The sequence below is a fragment of the Melanotaenia boesemani genome, chromosome 13, assembly GCF_017639745.1.
Source record: "Melanotaenia boesemani isolate fMelBoe1 chromosome 13, fMelBoe1.pri, whole genome shotgun sequence".
Lineage (NCBI taxonomy): Eukaryota > Metazoa > Chordata > Actinopteri > Atheriniformes > Melanotaeniidae > Melanotaenia > Melanotaenia boesemani.
This window is the reverse complement of record NC_055694.1, coordinates 15,272,723-15,288,886: the sequence shown is the minus strand read 5'-3', so window position 1 is coordinate 15,288,886 and position 16,164 is coordinate 15,272,723. Positions and strand designations below refer to the sequence as shown.

Genomic DNA, 16,164 nt, shown 5'->3' with positions numbered 1-16,164 from the left:
AATGCTAACAATGCTAAGTTCCCCAAGAGGGAACAAGAGGCAATCCAAAGTTAATGTGTTCCATCCATTTCTGCAACATCCCCTCTAAACAGAGACCCAAAATGACAATTCCCGAGAAGTTTGCCAAAAAATTCCATGAGCAAAAATGTAAAACTCTGAAGAACATGAAATAAAAACAAATTCTTCCTGCTGAACTGAATATGAAGTTGGAACAGAGAGCCACAATGCAGAAAATTAACACTAATGAGGCAACTATGATTATGGATAATATAAAAAGTAAAAATATTTTTTTATTCAAATAGTCATGAGTGTGTTTTGATGACTACAAACACGATTTTAAATGAGCCTTGTTTTACTCTTCAGTCACGTAGGTTTTAATTTGTACATATCAAATCAAATAAAAAGCAAAACAAGCAAAATAAAAATATTAATAATTTAGACAGTCCATTCACCCCAGCACACATTCCTAAGCAGAAGTTAAACCTCCCTTTTTGATCAGTTAATTTAATAATCAACTTAGTCTTGTATTAATTCTAATCATCCCACTTGCAAATGGTTTGGTTTTATTTCAGAATAGGTTAAAACTTCGTTACCTAAGCAAGACTCTGCAAATGACTTTGAGTTAAGTAGGCTACAGCAGGCATTTTAGTCTGGGACTAGCCTTAAGTCTTGTCTCTAAAACCAGCCCTAAGTCTAAAAAATCTTCAAATTCGTGCTATGAGCATCCAGAGGTTGGGTACAGAAATATGTAGTCACATAAGGAGTGTGTCTTCAGAAATGACCAGTTCTGGAAATCTCAGATGTCAAACAGAAATTGTGGTGTTGTTTCATTCAGACCAAAGTATAATTCATTTGATTAATAATTAAAACCTATCAAACCCAGTAAGTGCTTGGAAGTGTGAGTGCAAACTTTATTTTTTACACCTCTTTGTGCCCACAGAGTGCTGTGGCTGATGGCAGTGTCATAATATTGGGCATATTAGGAGGGGATTAGTAAGAGAAACCGCTTTAAGAATGTGATCCCTGGGAGGGGGTGTCGGATACTGTTTGTATTCCTGTCAGCCCCGTCACACACACACACAATCTGGGAGCCTCACAGCCATGCCGGCTTTCCTCAATAGCGTCTGAAGAGAAACATGACACACTGAAGTGCACCACCTACTGTAGCTCATTCCCCTCTTCCACAGAGCTTATTTTTTTATATATATCTCATCTATTGAGGTTGCTGGCATGAAACATGTCTGGTAGAAAAACAGAAATGCTGCAGCTGTGAGGGAATGTTGGGCATCTACAGATAGTAGGAGGCAGTCTGAGCTTCATGAAAATGTAAGAAACTTCTTGGTCAAACTGTGTGATTGATCATTGAAGCCAAATTTCTTTGCAAACCATAATACAGCATGCAACTGAAAGCAGTGGTAATGTCAAAATAATCAATTCAGAGTTAAAATAACTGATTTGAGAAACCGTTGATTGAGACACTTTGATGTTAAAGTAAAAAACAAGTCACGATCGTTGTCATAACTAATATTTGTGCTGTCATATTTTAGACAGGATTCATACAGGAAAATAAACCGAGGAGGAAAATGCTCATAAACAAAGCTTGTCAGACAGAAGACAGTGGGCTTTTAGGGAGAAGAAGCAGGTGCCGACTTGTATTCCTACAAAGCTACTCCAGTAGAATGACAAAATAAAAAGATTGTGCTGGAAATGTAGCCAAGCTGGGCTGTTGGTAGAGTATTTTGCTGAGTGAACATAACAGTCAGCTATTGTTGGGGTCAAAACTTTGCCCACTTAGGCAACTTCGTTGCTAGTGTCTGTGCAGAACCTCTCGCCGGCCATTTCTGGCTACTATGTGTATGTAAAAGTATTAAATTTTGTGTTTCTCTTCATTTCTCCACCGTCTTCTATATCTCTAGCATCACTCTCACACATCGCAACCACCCACAAAACTGCAATAATTACTTCTATGTAAGTCCCAGCTAAAATATACAAGTCTACAGTATATAGCATTTTATACTGGATCCATAATTACATAATTAGATATAATTGCATGCACTGTGGGCTTGCCTGACAACCTAATGAGGCAGCTGTAAAATTGCTGGTGGGTTCACTTGTAAGAACATAATCAAAGACTACAAGATAAAAGGGCATACACAGACAAACACAGGCATCCACTAGAATAAGCCCAGGGCTACAGACAGGCAGAAAAAGGAGTTGAAATTATTAAAGAAAGATAAGACAGAGTAAGTGAATGAGTTTACTGCTCTCATTATACTCTGTCAATAGTGACTGTTCATCAGTTACTGTATCTTTCCCTACTCTTCACCATTGCAGCAGAGCTCAACAAGGCAAGATTCCCACTAAAATGCCTCAGGAGGGCAGAAGTAAAACACACAAGAATAGAAATACAGGAACACAAACTGATGCCTGCTTTGAGGCCCTAATGGCCACAGTGATTGTTGTCTAGTTGTTAATGAGGAAAGTTGTGTTTTTTTCCATGTGTGGCGATGCTCTGACTCCTGGTTAGCTTTTTGCCATCAGCCATAATGAGTCAGGGCTGGCACCGCTAAAGCTGAATGCCTCTGCTGCTTTGTTTATAATGGCTAATGAAAGTAATGCCATCTCCTCGCTCAAACGCTGGTGGAGAGTGCTGTCACTGCAAACTCATTAGTAGAGGCGAGAGCCAAGCCAAAATCTGCAAATCAAATTGCTTTCTTAATAAGTTGCAACATGTCGCAGTGAGTGGGGCTGCCATAACAGCAATGATAGCTCACCTGAACACCACGACTCTAGAGGGAACAGCTCTATCCAACACTGTATCTGAAATATGGCCAGTTACCCATTAATGAGCCTGGCAATTAAAGTAAACAATGTCTTTACTGAGAAACACACCATTACAACTTATACACAAACACAAAATCACCAAACAAAAGAAAATGAGCAGTCTGGTGTGTTTCTTTTTGGTTGTGGAAAACACACATAAAGCATGTTCGTTTGCTTTATTGTAAGATGTATAGAAGTTTTAATGGCTTGTAGATCCAGAATACAGCGAGTCTTCTGTTTGTCTCTGTTTACATCAAACAGTCTATGTATCATCAGAGGTGTCTGGATGTTTAAATAATGCTGAGAAAACAGGCTAATGTGCAAGTGTGTGGTCAGGCCCAAAAAGAAATAAATCTGTCTGAGTGAAAAGAGACAGAGAGATACCATAAAGGTGGTTGGTACAATATACTGTAGTTTATTGCTCTCAGGGTTACCATAAGATAAAACTTGATTTGATCATCATCACATCTATAGAGTAAGACTGACACTAGAAGTATTACAGATCTTTACACTAAATCTTTCAATTGAACTGAAACCACAGTCACTGAATGAATCTGAACCTTTTAGCAGTGGAGACTGAGATGCAATTCACAGTATGCAACCTCTCAGTTTAAAACTTATTAAAATTCTTTAAAAACCACACATTCATTACACACTAACTTAACCAAAAATAATGCAGTGCCAAGCTATTAACCTTGTAAACAGGGGTTTCAAATGTCTTGTTTTGTAGAAACGGCCTGAACTAGCACCAGACTGAATGCACTGTTGAACCTGCAGAATATGCCCTGAATGTAATGGCGATGCTTCACTTACTGAAGCATGCACTGAAGTGCATTCGAACAGTATTGCAACTGCTTAGCTTTGGAGAAAGGAGCCTTTTTGAGAGACTGACAGTCAGACAGCAGAGCGTTTGGTCAAGATAGATGGCTATTAACAGTGTAAATGAAGAGAAACATGTAACGACTGGACCCTTGACTTGCTGATGAGGGTGATGGATGGCTTTCAACTTAAATACATGGCAGTTCATCACTCACCTCAGACATCAGCACACACAAACATATTATTACAGTGCATCTGTTCACACACTCACTTGTCTCCATTATTAACCCTCTACATAGCCACTCATGCTGTGTGCACAAGCCATTCAGCATTCTATTTCTTTGGGAAACTTGCAGTATATACATGCAATGCTTTCCACACATCCTGGTTAGTCAAAGAAAATCACTCTCTTCATTATCTTTGTCTGTTACAAACTGTGAACATTAAAGTTCCTACTAACCACTGAATGGTTCTGGTCCAAAATATTTATCTGATCTGCTGACATCATATGAGCCACCAAGACTTCTGGGATCATCGGGGTCCAGTTCGCTTTCCATCATGAGTTTTCAGAGTTTAAACTAATCAAAGAGAATCATTGTTTAGTTTTCCTAATATCAGGAACAAACTTCAGAAAACGTTAAGTCTGATCCAAACCTTAGTTCTTTTAAATCTGGTCTTAAACAAGTGGCGTCGCCAGCCAATTTTTCTGTGGCTTTAGCTTGAGTCTAGACCCGGGTAGCCAAAACAACTGCAACCTAATGTCACAGTAGGTCTGAAGTTAGGTTTGTCTAAGGTACAAGAGTTTGTAAAGGAAAACACTGTAAAGTTGCTTCAAATCTTGCGTAAATAAAAAGAAGGAAGGCTGCATGTCTAGTTTTTCCTCACCATAGTTAGGTGACAGAATCAGAGACTAAAAAAACTGAGCAAGGTTGATGGAGGATATGGAGAGAGAGAAGAGCAAAAGAAATGTGACAGTGAGAAAATGCAAGGCAAGATGATGACAGACGTGAGCACTGTAGGAGACCACAGTGGAGAAGACATGGAAGAAGAAAAGGATCTGCAAGATGAGACAGGAGAAAATGAGAGACAAGACAACATCCAGGGCCCAGAGACTGAAAGGAGAATTTAAAGGAAAACCACTTATTCTTCTTCAAATAAATATTTTTATTCATCCTAATTATTATGTTTGCTTTAATATGAGTAATTTGGACATTTTTGAGTGAGAGAAAATAGGAAGAGAGTTTTAGTATTTTGTGTGTATTGTATGCACTTTGTTAAGGTTAAATCCCAAAATAAAACAAACTCGTAAGTTATGCTGTGCATGTTAACAGCCATAACAGTTCCTTATTGTGTTTTTACTAGTTCTTACATTTTATGATTAGTTCAGTTGTTATTCCGCTTTTATCCGTGCTCCTCTCCATCTTCTAGACATGTCCAAGTGTGAGGGATCAGCACAACCAAAACATGAGTGTTTTACTAAAGCCTGGTACACACATAACAATTTTTTTAATCTTATGAGAATTTTTATTGGTTCAAGACCTCACATGTGAAGATAAAAAAATCAGGCATTAAACAGTTTTGATCATAATGTGTGTGGTGTGCGCCAACAATCTAATCACCGAACAACACACACAAGACAATGCTGTCCCGCAACTCATCTACAATCTAGTCCTCTGAGCCGGACAAACGTCGAAATGTAGAAGAAGAACCATAGCAACAACTGGCAAAAAACAAAGAAGAAGAAACAGTAACAATTTGGACAACACAACACAGCATGGAAGGGGATATATAGGACAAGGGAAAGATGGTGGTCTTGGGACTATTGTTAACAGAAAAAGCCAGAACTGAAAAAATAACAGACTGGAGACGGTGTAAAGACCGACTTTATTTACTTTCTTGTCCCCCAGCCAGCTCGCTCTCTGATGGGCTACATTCCGTACCACGTCACCATCCACGCAGTCACAATACACGACTTGTCGGCGTTCCTCAGAAATCGGCTCTGAAATATTAACTGCCGGCTACGACCCGTTTAAGAGCGGATTATCGGGACAAATCTCCTCGTAACACACCACAGACCAAATGATGATTGGACAGGGAAATCTCACGATGATCGGGCGTTTGCCATCCGACGTCGGGAAGAGGCAAATTTGGGACAAAAACAGCTCAAAAATCGTTGTGTGTACCAGGCTTAAAGCTGGTAGATTGTAGCTGATTTGCAGGACAGCATCATTATGTGTGTACTAGAACTTAGACCTTCCAAGGAAAAACCAGGAGACGCTTCTGCAGCACCTGGTACAAATCTGATCCATGGTTGGAGAACTCACTGACTGTACACTTCTCACAAATACTTAGAGATATTCTGCTTTTTGTATTATGTCAGAACAAACCTAAAATCTACTATAATCTTTACAGGTGTAACGAAGCAGAGTTTCGTTACCTGGACTGTAGAATAATAATTTTAATAAATTTGTGTATTGGTCTTGACTCAGCTGACTCATGTTCTCTCCAGGGCGTTTGGGCAAATGGGTTTTAGGTGGTCTGGACACTCTTTTATGGTTTGGGAGGCACCATGATACCAGGGAGTTAAAAGCAGGCTATTTGTATTGGTTTTGGGTTGACTTTATTTTTGGGTTATTAAATACTTAGGTGTGTAAATATCGTTAGGATTTTGTATGGGATAGTTTTAGCATAGTTTTGTTTTTATAATTGAAGAAACACCTGTTGGAAGTGGTTCAGTCCAATCAGCAGCAGGAGATAAATGGGGCTTGTTTCCTCATTTGGGTGCAAACTTCTGCATGAACATGTACAACTGTCCTCTAACAAGATGATTAACTGCAAAAAATAAAACAAATACAAAAAACAAAAAAAGGCATCTGAACCATGAATGGACCATTGAATTTTCTGGTTTAATGACAGTTTAAATCTATCATCGTCCTCTTCACATTTAGACATCATCAGACCAAGACCACACCTAACACATGACCAGTTATGTTGGGGTTTACCCAGAGATGCTAGTAGATTTCCTTTCAATAAATAATTTGAGATGAAGGACTTACCATCACTTGATTCTGCTTAAAGGGACACTGTGTAAGAATTACTGCCATCTACCACAACTGAAAGCTGGTGTTTATCATGACTATGAAAGTGACTGAAACCATGTAAATATAAACTTCTAACCAACGAGGCTGGTGTATTTTAGCAGGATCTACTATTATGCTGCCCATGGTAACAAGCAACATTAACAAAACCCAAAAAAACTTTAAAAAGTTAACTTTAGGCTAATTTAGGCAGTACCGGTGACTTACTTGTTGAGAAGAAAGCTGCAACTTCAACATCCCTTTTAAAATCTTTCTCCTTCTTAAGCTCCTTCCACCTGGGGAAGGCTAGCCTGATATTGATCCTTCTTTTTGTATTGTCTGGTCACGCTGCCTTTTAAGTGCCCTTTGTTGCTTTCTTGTCGATGGTGAAAATGGCTCGTGTTGCTGCTGCATCCATGGTTCTGCATTTTTGTGAATAACAATTTAACAGATTTTCCAACTTGCAGGGGTAGTAAGTTGCTCTCATTTATCTTCTCCACTTGCATCACAATGACTGTGAGCGGGCTTTCAAGGATTCTGTGTTTGTGTTATTTGACCCTTGCCGGCGGCTGTAGTTTCAAGATGGAAGCCCATCATGGCACTGCCCAACCGGCTCAGCCATCATATGTATGAACAAATCTAAAATTCTTCATTTACGAGAATGTGTCACATCAATAGCGGATGTAATAATACACCAACAGAGACATGCAGACAATGATTTTGGCCAGTAAACAGAAAATGTTACAAATTGTAGTATAGAAGAAGTTTATTCTCCACTAATATAAAATCAGTGGATAATTAACTTTTTACATTTTCTGTAAATTTCATTTTCTGTATGTGATTCTCATTGATACATAGACATACATGTATGTATGTATATGTGATGTACAATCATTTGCTTTCAAAAATACAAGCAATTATTCAAACTACTGAGGAAAGAATAGAAAGAACGTGTTCTGAAGGAACACCAAAACCAGTGTTCACCTTGTTGATTTTAAAAAGTAAATTATTGATTCAGGATGGACAGCTGCTGTTTCTTTTCATGAATTTTTTCATTTTTGTAATTTTACTAAAAAAAAAACAGAGGTGTTTGCAGGTTTTATTGTAATAAATAGAATATTTTATGATTATGATTTGATTACTTTAATGTATTTTGGGCCCAGTATTTTAATAAAGTAGGTTAAAGTAAAAAAATGATCAGATCATGGTGAGATTGTGCTGAAATAGTGATACCAAACGGGTATGGGCAACATTTTCATTGTGGCATTTAAAGGGCAAGTTCACAGTATTAAAGCAGTCAAGTTTGTTGAGGGGTTATTCTTGAGTTGTAATTCAAAGTTTAAATGTCAGTTCTGGTGATAAACTCCTTTTATAATGATAACTGCCATAACTCTACAATAAATATTATAATTGTCTTAAATAATTATATTAAATAATATATATCTAGGCTCAGCCCAGGCTGTGCTTAAAGGCTTAAACCATTTTTATTTGCCACTGCTTTTAACTGAAGTAGTTTTTCTTTTTCTTTTTAAATATATTTTCCAGCATATGTACTTTGACACAGACGGTGACGATGATGATTATGGTAATGATGATAATAATGTATTTCCCACTGACATTTGTTTGTATTATATGTGCCTAAAAGTGTGTATTCTGTATTATCTCTACATGTTCTTTCTATATACTGGAGGGGAAAATATGAGGCAGTTGCTTGTTCATTGCTTTGGGTGTACTAAGCTAGTTAGTAGCCAGTCACGGTGATGAAGAAAAGACAGGGCAGAAAAGGCTACAAACCAGGTGTTCCAGTTAGTTTATAAGCTCACTCCCACTGCCAAGGACTTCTGACTTTGTAGTTCATATATAAATCAGCACTATTGAACTTTGGCGTCCTCCAACGAAGGCTATTTTGGCCTCTTCAACAAGTATAAGTCATTTTATCTGCTTCTTCCTTAAGTTCTCTTGCATTTCTTTGTCTAATCAGTCACGGTGGATGTCTAAATGGACAATGTGTGGATATGCAGTGGCAGACATTTGACATGGTGCCTCAAAGCAAAATGCAGCTGTCACATGGCAATCCAGGCTGGAAACACAAAGTTGTGAAGTGCAGCTTTTCAGCCCCGGGAAACCTGCAGGGACATTATGGCTACAGGAATGTGCATAATGAATGCTAGTGTGCCATCAAAATGAGTCAGAAGCACAGAGTTTTGGTAAACATATTCAGTCTTACTTTAATGTGCATAAAACATACACACACACACACACACACACACACACACATATACATATATATATATATATATATATATATATATATATATATATATATATATATATATAAATGAAAAGCATATTGAATTACTAGTTATAAAAACCCTGAGTACACTGCATGCTAATGCTGTGGTATCAACCAGCTTTTGTTATGTATCTCAGTCAGTTCAGTCTTAAAAATGTCTCACTGTGTCTTATTTAGTATGAAACAGCAAGTGAACCATCTAAACTTACTAAAAACTGCAGGTATTGATTTTATAAATATATTCTGACTAACTGATTAATAATCACATTTTTTTTGTTTTTTTACTGCATTCCTACCTTTAATAAGACAACAACGGAGTGAGATAACAGCTTCTCATTTTCTCCCCTTTCATCAGGTCTTTACCTTATCCTTGCTCTGTTGTTGAAGGAACAGCGTGGGGCAGAGGGGTGCTGGGTAAACAGTGGTTCTGTAAAGTGCCTTTTTGCCGAGGCTGTGTAGGCCCGGGTAATAGAAGCAGTAATGGAGTTTGTTCAGGCTAAGGTAATCGTGAAGCTGTGAGCGTAGCATCTGATGCTGTTTCTCTCTGATGCTGCTCTGTTCCACAGCAGGCGCTGATGTTGTTGCAGCTGTCGCCATTACTGTCCCACACAAGTCGTCTGGGAGTAAAGAGTGTGGGTATTTGGGTGAATGTGTATTTCCTGATACAACAGACTGTGAGTGTAATAAAAAAATGTATATATAAATTAATAAAATGTATGTGTGGACATAATGCAAAAAGTCATACAGAATTTGCTGTTTGGTGGAATAGCTGTACGTGTTTGTCAAAACACAGAAAAATAATCTAATAAATAAATTTAAAAAAATGTATTGGGATGGTATAGCTCACCTTAGGGAGGCAGGATAAAAAACGGGCTGGCAGCTAGAAATGAATTTACAGGGCCCGATCTCCCAGAAACAATTTCTTTATGTGGGTTACACACATTTATAGCGGCTTCGCCTTCCCACTGGGTTTCAACACACCACAAACAGCTGCTGGCAATGGACACTGAAATACAGCAAACTCTCTTATAGGACACATGCTTTTTATTTATTTTCATTTGTTCCCTGTAGCTTACTTTCTACCTCTCTTTGTGAATGTCTCGATTTTGTCAAATAGGGCACTATTTATTTATTTATTTATTTTATTTATTTTTTTTTTTTTTTTTTTTGCATTTTTTCTCGTTCCTCCCTTTATCTTTGTCCCTTTTTCTGGTTCTCCTAATGGATCTTTCACAGAAATGCTGCTCTGACATTATTCTCATGGCTCCAGTGGGGGGGTGGGGGTTGGTAAAAGAGATGGATAAAAGACAAAAGTCAGAGAAATCGTTAAAAAATGAAGGGTGTGTGTTAAAGGTGCACAGAGAGACATAAAGAGATATGAAAACACGAAAGCTCTGTCTTTTTAAGTATGACTGTGCTTGTATGTGCTTGTGGTCATGATGTAGTAGGGGAGCAATGTCCAAAGTCCAGCCTGAGGGCTGATCAAGGCCAATAAAATCTCTTTTTAAAAGAAAAAAGTTTGGACATCCCTGCTGTGGGGAGTTTAGGAAAAACAATACTCTACAAACATGTAGACTTGTCAAAGCATCTATGAACCAGCTGAGTTTCTCTCCAGCTTCTTTGTAGTCCATCCATATGTATGAAGGCAAGATGCTGAACCCTAAAATTATCTCTGATTATGCAGATAAAATACAGATTAAAAAGTATGTCAATGGATGAACATGGCTTGTTGTGTAAAGTATTTTGACTGGCCAATAAGACCACAAAAAAGCATAGAAACACGGTGCATCTACCAGTCTGACAGCCCTTTTATAAAGCTGTTTGAGGGTTAAGATTAGAAGTAGGTTTAAGTTAGGATTAAGCGAGAAGTTGAGGTTAAGTCCACAAATCCTACTTAGGCAATCCCGCGTGGACAGATCTGAGAGCATCACTTTACACCTGCCATTAAAATGCATCTCCGAGTGCAGCTCCAATGACGACATGTGATCAGCTCTCACATCCCTGCTCAATATGCAAATAAACAGATGAGCTAAGTAACTAGTAACTACACGCTGGAAAACTCCACATACAATTTCTATTCATGCATGCCTACTAACTTATTTAGACATCATATAAACTACTCGAGTACATGGAGCAAAGGAGATTGCAGTAGAGGCCTGGCACACTTATACTATCACCCTCCAGGATGTTCTGGGGTAGTGTAGGGTGGTGGGAGACGGCTCGGATCCAGGGGAATAGAAGGTGGGAGGGCTGGATTGTCATGTTATCCTAAATGTGTGTGTGTGTTTTTTTGTTTTTTTTATTAACTAATTTCCACTGACATTGCCCAGATTTTCAATGTTCTGGGGCTTTTTTTCAAGGCGCTCACAGATTATTTCAGCCCTGGGTCTTTACACAATTCTACGGGTTTGTAGTGCTTTTTTTGTTTGTACTTTTTCACGTTTTAGGTAAAAAAAATAAAACACATGATAGGGACACACATAAGGGTTTGTTTTTTTTGGGGTTTTTTTTGTCTTTGTTTTTTTCAATATAAAATATTTCCTGTGCATAACTGTTATAAGAAGCCTGAAACACTGGATATTACAGCGCATATCAAAAAGTAAAATTACTGTCACTCGACCAGACACATTGGCTCCGCTCCGATAATTTAATACAAAGCAAGGAACTGTACCTGAAAGCTTCAGGACAGACACAAAGCTTTGTTGCTGTGCTTAAAGTCGTTGTGTTCATCCTTGCCGAAGAAAGGAGCACAAAAAGTGCCCAGGAAGCTGAAGTGTTACACTCTGTGTGTGTGTGTGTGTGTGTGTGTGTGTGAGTGTGTTTGTTTTTGTTTTTTTTTTTCTTTTTCCTCATGAGGAAACTGGGCTGTCAAAATTTTCAAAGATGGATTCAAAGCAGAAATATTGCAAATCTCATGCATTTCTGCAGTGAGCTGAAATTAAATCAGCCTGAATAGAACAGCTTAGCCATGTATTTCGGATTAAAGTGTTGCCCAGTTTTTACCTTTTACAAACAGCCGGGAAGTGATGATTTGGGAATGAGGTTGTTTGGAAACACAAACCAAGAATGATTACAAAAGATATTGTAGCTATAGGCAGGACAGATGAAGAAGTAGAACCTTACCGTATACCTTACTGGTGCTAAATTGGTCGTGGTTCTAGACTGGTTGGCTCCAAAGTATAAAGAAACTTCAAAGAAAAACAAAATGTATTAAGTGGAAATGTTAACAATCCGTTAACGATGATAAAGCTGCCGGTGTCAGATGATTATGTTTGATTCATGAGTGTGCTTAAATTCTGTGCTATCAAGTCATGGGCAAACTTTCTCAAGTGTTAGCCAGCTCCACAAATCCTAAAGGCAATGAAATGCATAAAATGTTATTAAGTAAAAATAAAGTTTTCAATAAAGTATTCCTACGAGGAACTCTTATTTTCCCATTTAAATGGAAGGCACCAGCAAGTCCACCCCATTCTTCATCACCAGAAAAGAGAAATATACAGAAAGAAAAAGCGTACAGAATGTCAGAGGGCTGTTGCCAAATTTATCTGAAGGATTTGAAGCTAGAAGAGGAGAAGACAAGCTGAGCATTGTGAGGTTTTCAACTAGTGGTAGCAGCTCAACCGTGTCAGTTCAGGTGAGCAGACAAGGAGAAGAATACTGTCAGCAATACAGCCGATGCAGATCTAAGGTCAGTGGATTCAAAATAACTGACAACACAGTGAATTTACACAAAGCAGTGAATGCGTCTGAGGTTATGCAAAGAAGTTTAAGAGTATGTTCAGCAGTATTAATGCTCATGGATTCTGTCCTGATGTAGTAATGACAACTACAGAGCAAATAACAGAAGCAGCACAAGTCTGAAACTACATTCTAGTTAAGAGTTGAAATGTTTCATATTAACATACCATGATTTTATGCAGAAGAAGAAACTGAACTCAGTCTTCACTGGCCTTTGCCAAGTGAAAAATAGTAATAATTTGCACTCTCAAAATAAACAACCGTTTTTACATCCTTATTATACTGGTAAAATAAAACCACCTATCTAAAACTGTCCTCATCCTCTCCACAGAGACACACACACACACACACACACACTCCTATCCAAATCTTTCTTCTTTATGTTTCACCCCCCCCCCCCCCCTATCTCTTATGTGATTTCATTTTTCCTCTCCTATTGGGGGATATATAATATGGCTCAGCCAACATAGTAATTCGTATTTAAGTGCTATGAGCGGAAAAGCAGGGCTGTTGCAAGAGATTGTAGTTACTAAATGTTTCCTAAATGACTCTGCACAAGGACGATTTGCCATCATAGACTTAGGTTGCACACAGTTATGTAACTTACATAAATTCATACAAGCTTTTCTGGATTACTTTAGGTAAAAGTCTTTACACTGTTACTTCCTGCTCCCATGAACTTAATTCTCCTTTGCCCTAATTTTTTTTCTCGTTCTCTTAATTTCTAACCTTCACTCTTATGAATCTTTGCAACTGCTATTAATAATGCAACCAATAAAACCAAAACTGTATATTAAATATACTTAGATGATGATTAGCATCTTTCTGTGGACATATTAAAAATACATTTGCAAGCCATTATAAGAGCAACCAATGAATGACCACAGTTTTTCCCCTTGTCTTCAGGTGTCTCTCCCTAAATCCCAGATATTCAATCCTATCTTCTCCGCTGCTCCGCTCACCACTTCCCCCCATCTTCCCTTTCCTGTCAGTCAGGTCTTACTGTCAGTGCTCTTTTTACTCACTCTGTAACCCCTAAACAGACTTCCTCTGTATTCCTCACGGAAACTGGTGTTCATGAAAACATTCACAGCTGATGTGATCGTATTCGTTTAGCTTAAATGATTGACTTTTTCTTGAACTGAGCCATAAAATGAAAATTATGTCATCACTAATGGTTTAAAAATTCAATATCCACAGCTAAAATTACCTACCTACAACACCGGATCCAACAACTCACAGATTCTACTCTGCTACCAGGCTGATGCCCTGTGTTACCACTGTAACCATAAAATGATCAGATTCACTAGCAGTACATCAGGTGATGCTGATGCTGCGCAGCAGGTATCCTCTCAATATCAGCATATGAAAGCCCTTGAAACGGCTTTTCGGCCATATTAAAACGAGTGCAACTGTGTTTAAACAAGACAAGAAACTATAATTAGCACTGCTTTCTCTGTTAAATAGAGCGACGGCATAATTAACATATAATAACTTAGGAAATGCAGCATCGCAGCTTATAGGACCAACCAGCAAAAGTCGCAAATGCATAATGGTTCGGCCTAAATAAAACACATACCACAGCTACATGTAAACCTCTGTTTGTGTGAGTGCGGGCGCGCTCGGGTGTTTGTATGTCTGAGAGAAAAAGGGAAAGGGAGGGAGACAATCCTATAGGCTGTGCAACACCTGAAACAGCCGCAATCATTTGTCTTCGCTATTATTAAAAAAAATCACTAGCGTGTAAATAAAAACGTATACCAGTTCAGGATTCTTTTTTTGGAATAACTCTCACGCGCTCATAAAATCCACTCTTTTCCGTTTCCTAAAATGAACCGGATGAAGTCTGTTCCATTTCGTGCATAAATGGATTTACAATGCGAGATAGGACTGTGGTACACTTCTGTCCATCCATATCAGATGGCCCGTTTACTTTAATCACACTCACTTTTTACCCAGTTAATTAAAAACCAGCCTGCTGTGCCCCAAGTGTGAATGCTTCAGAGATCCATACCTGTTGTTGCGGTGTGGTCTTGTTCTGTTAGCCCAGCAGGTAAACCTCTTTCCTCATAGCCACGCCGATATTCGAGACGGAGGAGAGGCTCGCATCCCCTCTCCACAATCCCAAAGCGACTCTTTTCTCGCGCACGGGCTGCGCAGGTTTGACAGGAGCAGAAAAGTTATACCATACCATCCACAACCCCAAAGCTGGGTGACGGGAAATAAACGGTGGTTGATGTGTCCTCGCGGAGTAAAAACCAGCGTGCTGCCCTCGCGTCTACTCCGGTGCCAAAGAAGGTCTCCTGAAAGTTCCGCTCCTCCCTTCTTCTTTTACACAGAAAGTTATGATGCCATACCGACAGGGAGAAAACGCCAGAAATGAACTTTCGTTTTACAACGGGATTTTTATTTCTATGCTCTTTAAAGAAAATTATGAAACAGCAGCCCAGCGGCGGGACAGAAGTGCAATTCGGTTGGGGAGTCACGCAGACTGTTGTTGCGCTCCTGCTTGTCCTGCCTTCGGTATGGAGCGCTTTGTCAGGTTTGAAGTGGAGCAGCGCCTCCTAGCGGCAGGTTGAGAGAACAAAGAGGTGCACGCAATAAACGTAAATGATACTATTACGGTAATGTGAAGAAGGCCATATGGGCAGCGCCAAGACATGTTGGATAAATGGTAGGCTATTAGTCATCTCTTGTTAGTGCAGACTGGCAGTCAAACAGAGAGGGGTACGGTAATGCATCAACACAAAACTTAAAAACACAGACACACACACACACCACAACTCCAGGCATGTTGGAAAGGCTCCTTAGTGGACTGCACTGGACAAGAAGGAAATCAGAAATATCTGTGTCAAGTCAAAAGGACAAAACAATATGTTATTGTGTGTGTGAGTGAGTGTGTGTGTCTTTATGTGTGCTCACCTCCCCTTCTCAGCTGTGAGAAGTTCACATTAGATTGAACCCACTTTAGCTAAGTTACAGGCATTCCCAGTAGACAACACCAGCAGGAGCAGAGGGGTGACTGACACCATGGCAACCAAACTGACCTATCTCACCGCCTGTTTTTGTGTGTGTGCTCCACTTGGTGAAATGACCTGAGTTGCCCAAAGAAGTTTACTCACAACAAATGACTTTGTCAAGACACAGTTACTCTGGCCAGTGCAGTTCATTTGAAAAAATAGGCCCCCACTGGCTGTGAAGTGTGACTGTGTGTACAACTGTGTGTGGTTGTGTGTGTGTGCATGCACATGCTATCTCTCCTGTGCTGGCAGCCAAAACAGATAGGAACAGTATTAAGACCAAATAAATAAGGCAGAGACATTTAGTCTTAAAACACCACATAAAGTGCAGTTTAGGTTCTACAGCTTTCTTTTCAGTATATCAGAGATGTTCACAAGTTCTTTGTTGCAACTC

The 16,164-nt window shown here is 39.0% G+C and overlaps 1 protein-coding gene across 1 annotated transcript in view; it reads right to left on the bottom strand.

The window, feature by feature from the left end:
- LOC121652405 (chemokine-like protein TAFA-2) overlaps positions 1 to 15,249 on the bottom strand; it is a 95,705-nt gene extending 80,456 nt beyond the window's left edge. The window contains exon 1 of the mRNA XM_042005188.1: positions 14,765 to 15,249. The gene's annotated coding sequence lies outside the window, so the exon portion shown is untranslated. The remainder of the gene's footprint in view (positions 1 to 14,764) is intronic.
- Positions 15,250 to 16,164: the final 915 nt, after the last annotated feature.